The sequence below is a fragment of the Equus asinus genome, chromosome X (genome assembly GCF_041296235.1).
Source record: "Equus asinus isolate D_3611 breed Donkey chromosome X, EquAss-T2T_v2, whole genome shotgun sequence".
NCBI classification, from domain to species: domain Eukaryota; kingdom Metazoa; phylum Chordata; class Mammalia; order Perissodactyla; family Equidae; genus Equus; species Equus asinus.
Genome location: NC_091820.1, coordinates 52769889 through 52790238, shown reverse-complemented (window position 1 = coordinate 52790238; position 20350 = coordinate 52769889).

The following is a 20350-nucleotide window of genomic DNA, read 5'->3' as shown; positions in this document are numbered from 1 at the left end:
TAATGTGGAACTGTGATAATTTTAAACTTTGAAACATACTACTTTATAGAGCACATTTGTTGTTCTACTATAAATCCCTGAAGCTCCTCATTCTATAGCATGCGATGTAGATTTGCCCATGTGAGAAGCAGCTCCATCACAACTCAATGCCTGCCTTTGGAGCATTTGCTATTGTGATTTATAATAATGGCGGTGCTATAGAGCAAATGCTCTCAGGTATTACAAATTTTGAAAGAAAATAAGGCCATTCAAGGGTAGCTGGAGGATTTATATTAACACCCTTTACCACACCATTTTGAAACGTGCTCTTGTAATCCCACTTTTAAGTTCTTTGTCTGCGTTCCAAATGTACTCCACAAAATCAGTTTTCCGTGCTTTGAGATCTCAGAAGCTGGCTCCAACATGACCTAACCATTGAAACAGAGTGTGGTTTTAGGCTCACCTTTCCATTTCAGGGAACTGAAGCAATGTTAGATTGCTTAGCAGAGTCTATTTGAGTTTATTTGAGATCTCTGTTTCTTTTCTCTCTCCAAAGCATATCTCCTTCCAAGTGGCTGCCAACAGTCCCTTTTATTGGACTTTTCAGCTGCATGGGAAAGAACCGCCTGCATTGGCAATCATGAGAGCCCTGGATTATACCTTGGCCTCGTCTGTTCCGGAAGCAAATACTTCTTTTTAGGTACTCAGCTATTCCTTATGTTGGGCCTCAGTCACAGTTGCTGCTGTGTCACTGGCATGTAGCACAGGTTAGGCACATGGTAGGCATCACATAAATCTTTGTTAAAAGGATGAATGAAACATCACTTAGTGCATTAAGACATCTCTGGCCCCTCTGAAATCCACTGCTTCCTTCACTGAGATCCAATGGCACTTTGTCCATATGTTCATTAAAGCTTTTGTTGCACCATATTATAATTATCCATTTATGTAGCCGTTTGCTCATTAGACTGAAATCTCCTTATGGGAAAGAATGATCCCATGTAACTCTTGGCTATTTGGATGTCTTCTTTGAAAAAGTGTCTATGAGATCCTCTGCCTATTTTTTTGCTCACATTTGGTTTTGTGTTTATTTGTGATTGAGTTGTATGAATTCTTTGTATATTTTGGATATTAACCCCTTATTATATATATATGGCTGCAATTTTTTTCTATCATTTTATAGGTTGCCTTTTCATTTTGTTGACTGTTTCTTTTGCTGTGCAGAAGCTTTTTAGTTTGATGTAGTCCTGCTTATTGATTTTTGCTTTTGTTGCTTGTGCTTTTGGTGTCATATCCAAAAAATCATTGCCCAATCCAAAGTCAAGGAGTTTTCTCCATTTTATTCTAGGAGTTTTACAGTATTAGGTTTTATGTTTAAGTCTTTAATCCATTTAAAGTTAATTTTTGTGCATGGTGTAAGATAGGTGTCCAATTTCATTTTTTCTGCATGTGGTTATCCAGTTTTCCCAACTCCATTTGTTGAAAAGACTATCATTTCCCCTTTGAGCATTCTTGGCTCCCTTGTAAAATATTACTTGAACATATATGTGGGGGTTTATTTCTGCACTCTCTACTCTGTTCCATCTCTTTTTTATGCCAGCACCATATTGTTTTAATTACTATAGCTTTGCAGTGTAGTTTGAATTCAGGAAGTGTGATGCCTCTGGCTTTATTTTTCTTTCTCAGTATTGCTTTGGATATTCAGAGTCTTTTGTGATTTTGTACACATTTTAGGATTGTTTTTCTCTTCCTGTGAAAAATGCCATTGGAATTTTGATAGAGATTGCATTGAATTCATAGGTGGCTTTGAGAAAAAAATATATTCCTGAATAATTAATTTAGCTCTTTGAATGCAGGATTAGCTTCAATTTGCTCTCTCTTTTTTCAAAGCATACCACACAGTCTGGCACACAGTAGGTGCTCAGCATATGTGAGTTTTTTCCTTTGTGCCCCCTGCCCTTTTCTTCTGTTGACTTTCTTCTTATTGTTGAAGGATTTATCTCTTTCAGTTGGAGGAAGCCCAGATGTATAGAGCTTTCTCCTCTGTCAGACATTCTGGAATACAGTCTTTACAAAGAGCTCTCTGTGTCTCCTGCTTGGGACTGTCTTTCACTGACCTGCACTAAGATCTCATGGAGTTCATACAGAGCTAGCGGATAATGCTCTGTCTCTTGCTTGAGCTTAAGCAGCAATCACTGTTTATTTCACTTCTGTTAAATGTGTACAAAACAAACAGCACGAGGGAAACCCACTAGAGGTTCTATGGTATACCCCGGGTTGATATGCATATTTTAGGAAAGAACTAATTCTGATAATCTCATGTCCTCCTACCTCCTAAGGTTACAGATGTGGAGACTGAGGCCCAGAGAAAGAATGGGACTGGTATGAGGCCAATCTGGCAGGCAGTGACAGAGCTTAGATTAGGGCCTTTATCTCCTGATACTGCTAAGATCTTCCTAGCATGCTGCCTCCATTGATGATATAGTTATTTTCAAGGTGCCTCAAAAAGAAATTTACAGCACAATATGGTTACAAAGCTATAAGAGTATGTTTAAAGAATAAAGTTGTTCTCAGTCCTATCAATTAATCTCAAAAGTCCTTTCAGTTATGTACCATTCTCATCTCCTATCTGGACTGTGAGCTTCTTAAGGTCAGGTCCCATATCTGATGCAGTTCTATGTTCCTAGTAGGTATTAAATTTTTTGTTGAATGAATGAATGACTTTTCAAATGACCAGATTATACTAACACATTTTCAAAAGAAAATTTCTGAATCTAAGTAAGACATTTCCTAAACCTGTTTGAGAACTTTTTAAAAGCAGTACCATAGCTGTGGTCTGTCAAGGCTCAGTGCTCTCTTGGAGGCTCCTTCCTTCAATAGTTTATTAATCCTGGAAGGAGTTTAAGTACAGAAAGGTCATTCTCAGGGAACACCTTGTCTCAAGCTAGCTGCCTCAAAACTTTAAAGAGCCTGAAACTGGAATTTGGCCACTGTTCTCCAAAGCAGCCCAGTCCAAGAACATTGCTGTTAATCTTGGGAGTCAAGCGATTGACAAATGAACTGATTTTCTTAAAAAGAATAAAAGGGTAAAGGTCAGATCCTGACAACTTGGGACCAGGAAATTTGATGCAAATCAAAATTCTAGGGGACAATATTAAATGGCTTATGGGAACTTACAAAAGAAATCACCAGGAGCCCTCTTGGGTTCCCTACGATTAAACCATTTAAAATTATTTTAATTTTATTTTGTGATGGATTTTCTAGGCTGATAAATCAGGAGAGTGTCATTTCTTTTAAGATGTTACCTTTTTAAAACAATTTTATTGAGGTATAATTGATATACAAAGAACTACACATATTTAATGTGTACAATTTGATGTTTGAACATATGCAAACACACGTGATATCATCACCACAATCAGAGTAACAGACATATCCAACACTTCTCAGAGTTTCCTCTGCCCTTTTGTTTTTGTTTGTTTTATGGTAAAAACACTTAACATGAGATGTAGCTTCTCCACGAGTTTTGAAGTGCACAATACTATATTTTTAACTATAGGCAGTATGTTGCATAACAGATCTCTAGAACTTACTCATCATGCGTAACCGAAACTTTACATCCATTGAACACAAACTCCCTATTTCTCCCTCTCCTTAGACCCTGGCAACCATCATTCCATTCTCTGCTTCTAAGAATTTGACTATTTTAGATACCTCATATAAGTGGAATCATGCAGTATTTGTCATTCTGTGACTGGTTTATTTCACTTTGCATTATGTTCTCCAAGTTCATCCATGTTGTCACAAATGGCAGAATTTCTTTATTTTTGAAAAGTTATTCAACATTGTACCCTCAGCACCCAACACACTGTCTGACACTGAGTGACTGCTCCATACATGTTTATGAATGAATGTTCCATGTACTGCTAAGATTTTGATTATCTTGTCTGCTTATATCCCAGGAAGAAGAAACCAGTTGTACAGATACATTAGGATCTCCTACCCCCTTCAAATGCTATGAATATGTCACGAGATGTCCAGCGAACTTTATCGGTGTGCTCCTTTGGGAATGAGGAGTAAGGGAATGGCCATGTTGTATATTCTGGGACTAGGGTACAGCTCTGCAGACCATGTCTTGAGGCTTTGAGCACAGTGCTCTGTGTTCCAGCCTAGTCCTGCAGACTCATGTTGACCCAAACTATATTTCCCATTGCCTCCTCCTGAGTCATGGTCCTCAGAGGAGTCCAGCTGTCATCTGAAACCCCATCTTCCATATCCTCTATCATGTCACAATTCATTTGAGTTGACTTAGAAGATAGAGCAGGAGAAAACTAGAAAAAGAGTTGAAAGACCTGATTGGGGGTTAATGCTGCCACTGACCCACTATATAACTCTAAAAAAATTACTTCTGCCCCTTCTGTGGCCTCAGTTTCTTATTTTGTACAATGAGGTGGTTGGATTAGATCAAAGTTTTTAGCCATTTTTTAAACAATGAATGCCTTTATTCAAACAACAGTTTACCCCCCAAAAACAACCATATGATAGAAGTGAGTGATATTTGATTTATTATATTTTATAAATTAAAATGTGACATTTACATACAAATTCAATAATGAGGACACAGATTATTTGGATGATCACAAACATTTAAAATAAGGATTTATAGATAGCAGTTGTATATTAGCCTGCACAAACAGTTTATTTCTGCATTATGTTTCATTTAACTTATCCATTGGAGGAAAAATTATGTACCAGGCACTGTACAATGTAAATTATGTTCCCACTGATGCTGGGAATATTGTGAAAAGCAAAACAGACATGATCCTTGTGCACATGAAATTTACTATGTAGTAGAGAAAACAATCTCACAAAAAAATTGCTATGAGTGTAGATTTAATATTGTGTTCTTATCACAAAAAATTATAATAAATAAAGGGGAAGGGAGGAAATTCTTGACAGTGATGGATGCTTGTGGCATAGATTGTGGTGATGGTTTAACTGATGTATACTTACCACCAAACTCATCAAGTTATATACATTAAATATGAACAGTTTTTTGTATGCCAATTATACCTAAATAAACTGTTTTTTAAAATGTATTCAAATCAGAATTTGATTAAATATAAAAAAGATATAGTAATTTTTATAGGTCTGAGCATCTTTGGCAAAATTGGGGGCTGGACTGGTGGCATAGTGGTTAAGTTTGTGTGCTCCACTTTGGCAGCCAGAGTTTGCGAATTCACATCTCGGGCCCAAACCTATACACTACTCACCAAGCCATGCTTTGGTGGCGTCCCACATACAAAATAGAGGAAGATTGGCACAGACTTTAGCTGAGGGCAAATCTTCCTCACCAAAAAAAAAAAAAAGAAAAAAGGTTTCCTGTTAGTACTTGTAGTGCTCATCTTACGCAGTAAGTAAACATTATCCCTTCAAAATAAGAAATTATTCACGTTAAATTTATGTGTTTAACTGTTTAAAAAACAAAACAAAACAATGGAACAGAGAAATGGCATGAGCCAGGATCTGAACGAGAAGAGCCAGCAAGACAGAGAAAAATGTAACTGAAGCTCAGAACATGAGAGACTAGTGGACTAAGAAGAAGCTGGAGAGGGAGACAGGGGCCAAGGTTGGAGGAAGAATAAGGATTTTAATTTCTGCCTCTGGGCCTTTGTACTTATGGTTCTCTCTGCCTGGAATGCCCTTCCCCCAGATTCCGCCAGGCTTCACTCTCCATCTCCTTAAGGTCTTTGCTCAAATGTCGCCTTCTTGGTGAGGACTTTCTTGACCATCCTATTAATAATTGAAACATTTTTTCCTGGCACTTCCAATCTTTCTCCTCTGCTTTATTTTTCTATGCTATCTATCACCATCTAGCATACTATATATTTTGCTTATTCAGTTGTTTGCCATCCGTCTCCTTGTACTAGAATATAAAATCCCAGAGGGCCCTAATTTTGGTTATTTCGTTCAATGTTGTAGACACAGTATCTAAGTGCCTAACAGAATGGATGTTTGTGGTAAAGAGAATTCTAAAATGGTCTCCCAAGATTCCTGGCCCTTGGTGTGCAGTTATTCAATAAAACACTAATCTGAGTACTGCTGTGGAGGGATTTTATAGACATAATTATGGTCCCAAATCAGTTTATATCAAGATAGGGAGATTATCCAGATGAGCTTGACTTGAGCCTTTAAAAGCAGAGTTTTCTCCAACTGGTGGTAAAAGAGAAAGCCAAAGATTCAAAACACAAGAGATATTTGATGCGCTGCTGCTGGCATAAAATGGAAAGAGCTGAGTGTGGCCACTGGCTGACAGCCAGATAGGAAACAGTCCTACAACTACAAGGATCTAAATTTTTCCAATGACAAGGATGAACTTGGAAGGGAATTTTTCCCCAGAGCCTCCAGATAAGAACTCAGCCCAGTTACTGGTTTGATTTCAGCCTTGTGATACTCCAAGCAGAGAATCCAGCTGCACTGTGCCCAGGCATTTAACCTAAAGAACCATGAGCTAATAAATGAATGTGGATTTTAGACTGTACACTTGTAGTAATTTATTATGTAGCAATAGAAAAGTAATAGAGCATTCAATATATTTTTGTAAAAGAATGAATAAATTCATCCTGAGTGTAATGGGAAATCACTGAAAAGTTTAAGCAGGGGAGTGACATGAAAAACAATTATGTTATAAAAAGTTCACTTACACTACTCTGTGGAAAAAAGATTACAGCAAAGGCCAGAGAAAGGAAACTTGAATTTCCAGCATGGATCTCGAAACAGAGATGCCACCCATACATCTCCATCACTCTCTCCTAGAAATGAAGTAGTCTATGAGGATGGTACTTATATAGCCTCTGCACCTCCAGCTCTTTGCTTGAAAAATATAGTAAGTCATGTACTTTAGAATATATTTATTGAATACCACTGTGTTCCAGGCACTGTGCTAGACAGCCAAAACAAAAGTCTCAGCCCTCATGAACTGTACATTCTAGTAGGGGGAAACTGACAATAAACAAATAGATATAAAATAAAACTTTAAGTAGTAACATAAAAGCAGCCCAGGTAGAGGGAATTGCTAGTGCAAAGGCCCTAAAGAAGGCATGAGCTTGATGGGATCAAATGATAGAATAAAAAAAAGAAACTACTGTATTTGGCAAATAGTGAATGAGAAGGAGAGTGGTACAAGATGAAGTTGGAGATAAGTCCAGGATCTAGATTATATAAGATTTTGCTGGTCATAATACAAGAAGTTGAGGGCAGGAGGTGGTATTCCAAGCAAAGATATGAATATGTGAAAGATCACTACGTTTTTGAGACGTGGGAAAAACTCTGGTGTATCTGGAACTCTAGAGGAGAAAGCCAAAGGTGAGATAAGCATGCCTCTGTCCTTCTTTATGAAGACCATAAATGCTCTGATCAGAAGATAGCTTCCTTGCTTGGCCCAGTGGTTCTTCCAGGGAAGGTGCAGTAGCACAGGCATTCTGAAAAGGCCACAGTTTGAAGGAAGTGTCATGAGAAGGCTGAAAGCTAAAGACTGTCTAGGAACAGAGCTCATGGACTGAGAATGTTGCTCAGAACTTCAGGGGTCCTGGGATCAGAAGATTCTTTTCCTTGAAAGCCACAACATCAATCTTGGAGAGACTCGAGAAAGATCTTGGCATAATGGGAGACCCTCAGGCACCAGAAGAGCACTGCAGAGAAAGATTCTTAAGAAAGCTGGGATGACATCAGCCGACTGGCCAGTGGATTGTCTAGTCAGAGCTGTTTTCCCAGAGGCCAAGTTGAAGGGGTTGATACCCTTACCTTCTACAATGTCACTCAGAATTTTTGTGCAAAAGTAATCTCCCAAACAGGCCTTTCACTTACAAATGTGTTTTCCTCGCCTACTGAATTGCAGGTTAGGGACTATATATTGCTCATCTCTGGGTCTCTCCCTTTGCCTCACTCTCTGTGCCAGGTCCATTGCCAACAAGTTATGCCAAGTACTTTTCATCTATCATCAGAACAAAAAAAATACCATTCCCTGAGATTTGTTTTGTGAGATAGAGGAAGATCTATTTTCCCCCTATATCAGCTTTGGGCCCACAATCCGAGGTCACTGGCTTGAAGAACAATTTCCTCTCATAAAAACTCTGGGAAAATAGGAATCTCAGGTTCTCTGACCTTTATCCCCACCTGAGAAAATGTCCCTGGAACCTTTCAAACATTGACAAAATCTTCAGGAGCTCTCCTCTTTGGGCTGGAAGTTTAAATTCACCCTTGGGAGTGGAGGTGGGAGGTGGGACCTAAAAGCAATGCAGCAGAGACTGGAGAAAGCAGTAAAGAGAGAGAAAGACAAGACCAGCAGAGAGTAGAGTAGTGCTGTGGCATGAGATTGCTGGCTGAGGTGATGAGAAGAAAGATGACCAGAACATACCAGTACAACATAGATTTATTCCTAAGCAAATACCAGAAACATCCTGGGAAGGAAAATCTGGTAAGAGATGTGACTTCCTATGGTAATTGATATGAAGGCTGGTTGAGCTTTAAAGAGAAGTGAAATTGCTGAAGAATACCAAACAAGTCAAGTCCATTGAAGTCATATCTCCATTACCTCCTGACAACAACCCATAAAGTGGGTAAGGAAACAGGTTCAGAGTGTTCACCAGCTTGCCTAAGGCCACAAGCTGTGTGGCACAGGAGATGAGGCTGGTATTTGAACCAAATCCAAATTCCAAAGCACACTTTCATTATTCTACTATATCAAGCTGTAATAGCTACAGATAAATCTAAAAAGTCTAAGATTGTGGCAGAGGAGTACAAGCTAGTGTGGAAACTGATCATTCTCTTGGAGCCTGAAGTGACAGCAACTTCCTATCTTGCTCTTGTCATCATCTGGAGGGGGTTGGGCTATTTTTCACACTGGTTACCAAGTGATTTTTATCCCCCTGTCATCTAAGTATCGTATTCTTGCCCTCAAATGATCATATTAAATTTATTATACATTCAGCTGTATTGAAAAATAAAATAAGGCCACAATAAAATGTTGAACCCCAAACATTTGGAAAAACAGGTCAAGATGTTCCACAAACTCCAGAGCTGGCCTAAGCTGTCTGTCCCTAATTAGTTTATTGTTATTCTTATGAATAATAGAAATAGTAATATTTTGTTGTGAAGTTTCCATCCTGGAAGACTTACAGTGCTTTATGAGAAACCACTATGGAGCCTCATGCTCATTTTTTTAGCCTGAGTTTCTCCAGCTCCTAGGATCTTAAGAAAGTTTTTGTGACTGCCACAGGACTCTGGCTGTCAGCCCACAGTTTTCAACCCAGCAGAAATTCCATAGACTCTTTTGGGGGTTGGGGGAAGTCTTGGCTCCCTCAAGCATAGGGAGAACTCTGTTAAGGATGAGTTCTGAGGTAGGAGTATTACAATCCTCTCTTTGAGATTCTGGTTTGCTAAGTATTATTTTGTTCCTTCCCAGGAGGCAAGAAAACAACTTTTTATTATATGCTTCCTCGCAGTAGAATATAAGTTCAGCAGAGAAGAAAAATGTCTGCTTTATTTAGGGCTCTATCTCAGTTCCCAGAGCACTGCCTGGCATATAGTAGTAATATTTATTGTATAAATATTATAGTAAATATGAGTTCCAGTTCTGCATGTAAGGAACTTGGAAGCTGCTACTCCATCCTAACAAGTAAAAAGCTAAACAGATTAAAAAATAAACAACTTTTCTTAGATCTGTAAGAGAGAGGAGGACACGGGGCAAACTGCTGCCACCAAGATTGGAGAAACATACAGGCAAATACAGAGTCAAGGCTTACCAAAGCAGAAACTCACAAGCAAAACTCACAGGAGATATTTCCAACATAGGAAAACCTGAACTGTAATTGATCAGTTGCTGGAGGCTCAATGTGGACAACTTTTAGAGTTAAAAACTCCAAGAAGACTAGTCATGGTGGGGGCGGAGGGCACAATTTGTGAAATTTATCTCCAGGAGCTCAACCAGGTTCACATAGTAAATATTGGGGAAAAATTCACCAATAGAATAGAATTGAAATTCCAGAAGTAAACTCATATATTTATAGTCAATTAGTATTTGACAAGGGAGACAAGAATACTCAATGGGAAAAGAATAATCTCTTCAATAAATGGTTTTGGGAAAACTAAATATCCACATGCAAAAGAATGAAATTGGCCCCTTATCTTGCCCCTCTCACAAAAATTAACTTAAAATACATTAAAGACTTAAACATAAGACCTAAAACTGTAAAATTTCTAGAAGAAAATATAGGGGAAAATCTCCTTGACATGGTCTTAGAAACGATTTTTTGTATATGACAGAAAAAGCATAAACAACAAAAGCAAAAATCAGCAAATAGGACCATATCAAACCGAAAATCTTCTGCACAATAAGAGAAACAGTCAACAGAATGAAAAGGCAGCCTATCAAATGAAAGAAAAGAATTGCAACCATATGTCTGATAAGGGATTAATATCCAAAATATATGAGTAATTCATACAACTCAACAGCAAAAAAAAGTCCAAGCTGATTAAAATATGGTCAGAAGACTTGAATAGACATTTTTCCAAAGAAGGCATACAAATGGCCAACACACACATGAAAAGGTGCTTAACATTACTAATCAGAAGAATGTAAATCAAAACCACAATAACATATCATCTCATATCTGTTAGAATGGCTATTTTCAAAAATACGACAGATAACAGTGCTGGTGAGGATGCAGAGAAAAGGGAACCCTTGTGCACTGTGGATGAGATTGTAAATTAGTACGGTCACTATGGAAAACCATATGGAGGTTTCTCAAAAAATTAAATCTAGAACTGTCCAATTGATCCAACAATCCCATTGATGGGTATAAATCTGAAGAAGATGAAATCACTATCTTGAAGTGCTATCTGCACTCCCATGTTCACTGCAGCATTATTCACAATAGCCAAGACATGGAAACAAACTAAGTGCCCATCAACAGATAAATGGATGAAATGTGAAAATATACATACATACATACATATATATATATATTCAGCAATGGAATATTATTCAGCCATAAAAAAATAAGGAAAGCCTACCATTTGTGGCCACATGGATGGATCTTGACAGCATTATGCTAAGTGAAATCTCACACAGGCTTAAGGAGGAGGACAAATAATTTATGATCTCACCTATATGTAGAATCCAAAATCATGGAACTCAAAGAAACAGGGAGGAGGACAGTGGTTACCAGCAGCTGAGGCATTGAGCAAATGGGGAAATGTTGGTAAAAGGGTATGACTTTGTAATTAAAAGATGAATAAGTTCTGTGGATCTAATATACAGAGTGGTGACTATAGTAAACAATATTGTATACTTGAAAGTTGATATGAGAGTAGATCTTTAATGTTCTCATCATAACAACAAAAACAAAATAGTAATTATGTGAAGTAAAGGATGTGTTAACAAACCTTATTGTGGGAAAAATTTCACAATATAAAGCCATGCACTGCATAACAATGTTTTGGTCAATTATGGACTGCATCACCAATGATGGTCCCATAAGATTAACACCATATAACCTAGGCGTTTGGTAGGCTATACCATCTAGGTTTGTGGAAGTACACTCTATGATCACACAATGACAAAATCACCTAACAACACATTTCTAAAAAAGTATCCCCATCATTAAGTGACACATGACTGAATACATGTATCAAATCATCATATTGTGCAATTTAAATTTACACAATGTTATATGTTAATTATATATGAATAAAGCTGGAAAAAAATAATCCCCTTGTTTCCAGCAAAGGAAGGGGAAAGGAACGATTTTGAAGTATAGCAGAGAACTTTTTTCTTCTTAACAAGGCCCGCACTCAGGAAAAACTGGTTAACCACTGCCTAACCTGCTGGGGTATTATCAGAGCCTAATTGACCAGGGGGAAGGAAAATACCCAGTCAGCTCTAGCCTTTCACATGGGAGAAGGAAAATCATCAACTCCAGCCCACTCTACCCATCCTGTCCCACCTAAGCGGGGGAGAAAAAAGCTGAGAAACACTTTTGGAATTCAAAATCCAGAGGCATAGGCTCACTAAAAGACTGAGATCTAATCATAAGATTATAGAATGCTTTCCTTCCCTCTACAACTTAACATCACATTACCTAAAGTCACATTTACGGCATTTCCTTTTACTCAATATATCATGTTCAGTTGTTAATAAAAAAAAAACTATATGGCATATCAAAAGGCAAAATCATGGCAATTTGAAGAGACAGAATAAGTATCAGAACCAGACATGGCAGAGATGTGGTAATTATCAGACCAGAAATTTAAAGAAACTGTAATTAGTATGTCAAGGGCGCTAATGCATGAAGCAGACAGTATACAAGAATAGAAGGCCAATGTAAACAGAAAGATAAAAACCCTAAAAAGAACCAAAAAGAAATATTAGAGATAAAAAACACTGTAACAGAAATGAATAATGCCTTTGATTGGCACATTAGCAAACTAGACACAGCTGAAGAAATAATCTCTGAGTTTGAGGATATATCAATAGAATCTTCAAAAACTGAAAAACAAAGAGAACAAAGATTTAAAAAAACAGAAAAGAAAATCCAGGGACTGTGGGACAACTACAAAAGGTGTAACATGCACATAATGGGAATACCATAAGGAGAACAAAAAGAGAAAGAAACAGAAGAAATATTCAAAATAGTAATGACTGAAAATTTCCCTGAATTAATTTCAGACACCAAACCACAGATCCAGAAAACTAAGAGACACAATGCAGGATAAATTCCAAAAAGTCTACAAGTAGGCATGTTTTCAAACCACAGAAAGTCAAAGAAATAATCTTAAAAGAAGCCAGAGGAAAAAACTAACTTACCTACAAAGGAACAACGATAAGAATTTACAGTGTATCAAATAATCACATTGTACACCTTAAACGTACCCAATGTTATTTGTCAATTATATCTAAATAAGGCTAGAAAATGAAAGAATTACATCTGACTTCTTCGCAGAAACCATGAAAGCAAGAAGACAGTCATGTGAAAAATTTAAGGTGTTGAGGGGGAAAAAACAACCTAGAATACCATACCCTGTGAAATTATTTATCAAAAGTTAAGAAAAAATAAAAACTTTTTTCAGACAAACAGAAATTGAAAAAATTTTTCTGCCAGTAGACCTGCCTTACGAGAAATGTTAAAAGAAGTTCCAGAAAGAAGGAAAATAATATACATCAGAAACTTGGATCTACATAATAAAAGGAAGAGCGTCAAAGAAGGAATAAGTGAAGATAAAATAACTTTTGTTTTTCTTATTCTTAATTGATCTGTTAAGATACCACTTTGTTCAAAATAACAATACCTACAATGTATTTGATTATGTATGCTTATGTAATATACATATATAATATACGTATATACATATATGAAGTGAATGACAATAATGATACAGAGGATGAGAGAGAGAAATTAGAGTTATTTTGTTACTATTATGTACTCACACTATCCATAAAGTGGTATAGTGTTATTTGAAAGTGGACTTGGACTAGTTGTAAATATATATTGCAAAGTCTGAGTCAACCACTAAAAAAAAGTTGTACAGTAATATGGTAACAAAAGAGAGAAAATGAAATCATATAAAATGATCAATTAAAACCACTCAATGGACTGGCTTGGTGGCATAGTGGTTTAGTTCATGCACTCGACTTCAGAAGCCGAGGGTTCACCGGTTTGGATCCTGGGCGTGGATCTTCACATCACTCATCAAGCCATGCTGTGGTGGTGTCCCACATACAAAATAGAGGAATATTGGCACAGATATTAGCTCAGGGGCAATCTTCCTCAAGTAAAAAGAAAAAAAAAATCCAAAACCACTCAAAGGCAGAAAAAAAGTGAAAGACAAAAATACAAACAAAGAACAAGGGCAATAGATAGAAAAAAAGTACAAAATATTGTAGATATTAGTCCAATTATATCAATATTCACTTTGAATGTCAATGGTCTAACCACACCAATTAAAAGTCAGAAATTGTCAGAGTATCTAAAAAAGACTCAACTATATGTTGTATACAAGAAACTCACATTAAACATAAAGACTCATTTAGATACAAAGTTAATAGATGGAGAAAAATATATCATGCTAACAGTAATCAAAATGATGCAGGAGTAGCTGTATTAATTTCGGACAGAGCAGACTTTAAAGCAAAGAACATTATCAGGGATAAAGAAGGGGATTCTATAATGATAAAAGGATTAATTCTCCAAGAAGAAATAATAATTCTTAGTGTGTATGAGCCTAACAACAAAACCTCAAACTACATGAGGCAAAAACTGACAGAACTTCAGGGAAAAAATAGGTGAATCCACTATCACTGTTGGAGACTTCAACACCCCCTCTCAGAAATGGACAGAGTCAACAGTAAGGACATAGTTAAACTCAACAACACCATCAGTCAACTAGACATAATTGACATCTGTAGAAAGCTTCATCCAACAACAGCAAAACACACATTCTTCTCGAGTTCACATGTAATATACACAAAGGCAGACCATATTCTGGGCCATAAAAATACCTTAATATATATAAAAGAATATAAATCATACAATGTCTGCCCACAGTGGAATTAAACTAGAAATCAATAGTATAAAGATAACTGGAAATTTCAAAATCACACTTCTAAATAACACATGGGTCAAAGAAGAAATCTCAAGAGAAATTTATAAATATTTTGAACTAAATGAAAATGAATGCACAACTTATCAAATTTTGGGGATGCAGCAAAAGCAGTGTTTACAGGGAAATTTATAGCAATGAATGCATATAGTAGAAAAGAAGGAAGAGCTACAATCAATAATCTAAATTTTCACCTTAGTAAGCTAGAAAAAGAAGAGAAAATTAAATCCAAAGTAAACAGAAGAAAATAAATAATAATTAGGGCATAAATCAATGAAATTGAAAAGAAGAAATCAATAGAGAATATCAATGAAGCCAAAAGCAGATCCTTTGAGAAGATCAATATAATTGATAAGCCTCTCACCAAGGCTAACCAAGAAAACAAAAGAGAAGACATAAATTACTATCAGAAATGAAAAAGAGACATCACTAGGGATCCTATCAACTGTGAAAGGATAAGAAAAGACTACCAAGCAAATTTTATTACCTAGATTAAATGGACCAATTCCTTGAAAGACAGAATTCCCCCAAACTCACAAAACAAGAAATAGAGAATTTGAATATGCCTATATCTCTTAATGGAATTGAATTGACAATTAATAACCTTCCAAAACAAACATCAGAAAGCCCAGATATGTTCAGTGGTGAATTATTTAAGGAACAAATAACACCAATATTCTATGATCTCTTTCAGACGATGGAAGCAGAGAGAATATTTCTAACTCATTCTATGAGGCTGGCATTAGCCTAATATCAAAACCAGCAAAGACATTACAAGACAAGAAAATTACAGACCAATAACGCTCATGAAATTTGATGTAAAAATCCTCAAAAATATTAACAAATTAAATCCAATAACATACAAAAGTAATTATACTCCATGACCAAGTGGGATATAAGCCTGGTGTGCAAGGCTAGTTAAACTTTTGAAAATTAATTAATGCGATCTTTCACATCAACAGGCTAAAAAAGAAAAATTGAATCATCATACAATAGATTCAGAAAAGGCATTTTACAAAATTCAACACCCATTTCCAACAAGAAAATAACTCTCAGCAGATTTGGAATAGAGGAGAACTTCCTCAACCTGATAAAGAAATCAAAGAACCCTACAGCTAACATCATACTTAATGATGAGAAATTAGATGCTTTACCACTAAAATCAGGAACAAGGCAAGGGTGCCCCTCTCACCACTCCAAACATTGGATGAAAGTATTAGTTAATGCAATAAGACAAGAAAAAGAAATAAAAGGTATACAGATTGGTGAAAATGAAAGAAAACTATTTTTGTTCACTTGTGTGATCATCTATATATAAAATTCAAAACAATCAATAAACAAAACCTCCTAGAACTCATAATCAATTGTAGCAAGGTTTCAGGATACAAGGTTAATATACAAAAGTCCATTGCTTTCCTACATACCAGCAATGAAAAAATGGAATTTTAAATTTATAAAACAATGCCATTTACATTAGTACTCCCCCTCAAAGTGAAATAGGTACAAATCCAACAAAATATTTACAAGATTTATATGAGGATAATGACAAAACTGATGAACAATATTAATGAACTAAATAAATGAAGAGATATTCCATGTTCATGGCTAGAAAGACTCAGTATTGTCAAGGTGTCAGTTTTCCCAACTTGATCTATAGATTAAATGCAATTCCAATCAAAATCCCAGCAAGATATTCTTTTTAGATGGACAAATTAATTCTAAGGTTTATGTGGAGAGGAAAAAGACCCAGAGTAGCCTACACAACATTGAAGGACAAGAACAAAGTAGGAAGACTGACACTACTCAATGTCAAGACTTACTATAAAGCTACAGTAATCAAGACAGTGTGGTATTGGTGAAAGAATAGACATATAGATGAATGGAAGAGAATAGAAAGTGCAGAAATATACCCACATTTTTATAGTCAACTGATCTCCGATAATTAGGCAAAGGCAATACAGTGGAGGAAAAATAGTCTTTTCAACAAATATTGCTGGAACAACTAGACATCAAAAAAAAAATGCAAACGGCCAAGCAAAAAAATATATCTAGACCTTACACCTATCACAACAATAAACTCAAAATGGATAATAGACCTAAATGTAAAATGAAAAACTAAGAAACTCTTAGAAGAAAACCTAGATGACTTTAGGAAAACAATGACTTTTTAGGTACAACACCAAAGGCATGATCAATGAAAGAAATATATAAGCTGGACTTCATCAAAACTAAATTCTTGTTATCTGCAAAAGAAACTGTCAAGAGAATGAGAATACAAGTCACAGACTTGGAGAAAATATTTGCTACTGACAAATCTGATAAGAGATTATTATCCAAACTATTCTAAAAATTTTTTAAACTCAACAATAAGAAAACAAATGATCCAATTGAAAAATAGGACAAAGAATTTAACAGACACCTCACACAAAGTAAATAAGCGTATGAAAGTATGCTCCACATCATATGCCACAAGGGAAAAGTAAGTTAAGATAATAATGACATATGGCTATACGCTTTCTATAATGGACAAAATCCAGAACACTGACAACACCAAATGCTGACTAAGATGTGGAGCAACAGGAACTCTTATTTATTGATTATGGGAATACAAAATGGTGCAACCAGTTGGGAAGACAGTTTGGTAGTTTCTTATAAAGCTAAACATACTTGAGAAAGATGGCAACATAGGACATTCCTGACTTTGCTCCTCCTCACAATAAAAACAACTAACAACCATTCACGACCAAGACACCACTAAGAAAATCTTAAAACACAGGAGAGACACTGAAACATACCCCTGAACTACAGAGACCAAGACATCACATTAGAAGGGTAACAGGAGTGTCTACATGCTGACTTTATTGCCCCTTCCCAAGGCCAGTGCAGTAACACACTGACAGGTCTCTCCTGAGTCTATGGGCTCTCCAGTGAGAAAAAAAGAGCCCCAGGTAGACATTCAGCTCTACCAGCATTGTGGGTCACTTCTTGGGTGCCCGTACTCCAGTCTCACCCCACAGGGATGGTGGGGAAGTCTGCAGCACTTGACCTCTGGGAATCTGATTGTGATGAAGAAGGAGGTATGGGCTTTCAATAACCAGCACTCATATCTTGGAAGACTAAGTTCCTCCCTGCAGTGCACAAGGAGTAGTCTCAACCAACTGCTTTGCTCATTTTCAGAGCCACAACAGTGGTGCAATCTGACCAGAGAATTCAGCAGGGTGCAGGTCTGCTTCATGCAGGTCCTCAAACTAAGAGACTTTCCAGGCTTGTAGCCTGATCTGCCCCCGCACTGGCAAGGAAGCTGAGTCAGAGTCATGCCCACTTCTGAGTGTAGCCTCTGGCTCTGCCTGACCAGAAAGCCTGGACGGAACACAGGGAAGCTGTGTACGTCAGCAAAACTGGAGCAGAGAGTATGGCAGAAAGAGCAAAACCAGCGGCCTCATTTGGCCAGGGAACTTGGGACATGGGTTGGCTTGAATCAAGACCATAAACAAAGAATCTTTTTGGACTTGAAGCTGGTTCTCCCACTCTTCCTGGGCAGGCAAATTAATTTGTAGTTTCACCCTTTGCTGGATACAACCTTCAGCCTGTCAAAACAGGGAACTTAGATCACATGTGAAGCTGCCTGGCCCATCAAACAATACTTCTTACAGTGACGCTTAAACAAAGAGTAAAGCCCGTTGCTTTCCTCATCTGCAGAGCGAAACTGGAGGCTTTGTCTAGCCAGGGAATTCAGTGCATGGTCTTGCCTGATTTGTGTGCACAAACAAAGACTGTGAGGGCTCTGAGGCCTATTCTGCTGCCCCAGGCATTCATAGCCTCACCTACTACTGAACATAGTAGCAGTACTGAATGTCTAGTAAGCCGGAGTAGAGATCCCAGGCAACCACAGAACCCATCCTTCTCCCTCACTTGGGCAGAGAACTAAGTCAGTACTACTATCCAACTTTTCCCAGCTAGCAACACTCACTGCTGGCATCAGGGCTCAAGTAATGGCCTCATGCAAAAAGAACAGTTGATAGCAAGCCCAACCTTCCTAGGGACATTAACAGGTGAAATATCCAGGAACCCAAACTGAGCTAACTGGTAAAGAACTGTCTCTGCTAAGGTGAACCTGAAAATTCTGGTAAAGGAGACCACTTAGTCAGATGCACAGATACCAATGTAAGGAATCAAGGATAATGAAAAATCAGGCAAATATGAGACCTCCAAGGTAAACTAATAAAAGTACAATAACTGACTCTAAAGAAATGAATATTTATGAGCTGTCAGAAAAAAATACAGAATGATCTTCTTAAAGAAGTTTAATGAGCTACAAGAACAAAGACAACAAATGAAATTAGGAAAATAACACATGACTTGAGTAGGCAGAAGAAAGAATCAGTGATATAGAAAACAGGATATTTGAAATTTTCCAGCAAGAGAAGCAAAAAGAAACAAGAATGAAAAAGAAAGAAGCAAGCCTACAGGACTTATGGGACACAATTAGGAGAAACAATATCCATATTATGGGAAATTCAAAAGAAGAAGAAAAAGAGAGAGGGACAGAAATTATGTTTAAAGTAATAGTGGCTAAAAATGTCCCAAATCTGAGAAGAGATATGGACATTCAGATCCATGAGGACCAAAGGATCCCAAATATGTTGAACCCAAATATGTCTACACCAAAATACATTATGATTAAATTGTGAAAAGTCAAAGGCAAAGAAATAATTTATAAAGCAACAAGAGAAAAGTTGTATGCAAAGGAATCCCCATAAAATCTAGGACACATTTTTCAAGAGAAATTTTTCAGGTTAGGAGACAATGGGATGTTATATTCAAAATATTGAAAGAAAAAAAACTGTCAACTAAAATTCTATACCCAGCAAAGCTGTACTTTCAAAATGAAAATGAGATAAAGACTTTCGTGAGCAAACAAAAGCTGAGGGAGTTTGTCATCACTAGACCTGCCTTGCAGGAAATTCTAAAGGGAGTTGTTTGAATAAAACTCACTTGTAATGGTAAAGATATAGTCAAAGTTAGATACCATAATATAGTAATGGTGGTGCATAATTCATTTACAACTCTAGTTTAAAAGTTAAAAAAAAGCATAGTAAAAACAACATAATTACAAGAATCTGTTATTGGATACACAATATAAAAATTATGTAAACTGTAACATCGATAACCTAAAATGTGAGGGGAGAAGTAAAATGGTAAAGTTTAGGATTGTATTGAAGTTAAGAGTTTATTAGTTTAAAATAGGCTATTATCATTTTAAGGTATTGTATGTAAGCTCCATGGCAACCACAAGGGAAATACCTGTAGCAATTACACAAAAGAACAGGATAAAGAAGTCAAAATATACTGATAACAAGAGACATCAAAACACAAAAAAAGACACCAGGAGAAAAAAGCAAGAAAAAATGGATCTACCAAATAGCCAGGAAACAATTAGCAAAAGGGCAATAGTAATTCATTACCTATAAATAATTACTTTAAATGTAAATAGATTAAATTATCCAATCAAAAGATATAGAACGACTGAATTAAAAAAAAAAATAAGATACAACAATGTGCTCCCTACAAGAGACTCACTTTCACCTTAAAGAGACACATAGCTTGAGAGTGAAGGGATGGAAACAGTATTTCAAGTAAACACTAACCAAAAAGAGCAAGGGTAGCTAGACATATCAGGCAAAGTGGACTTTAAACTAAAAATGGTAAAAAC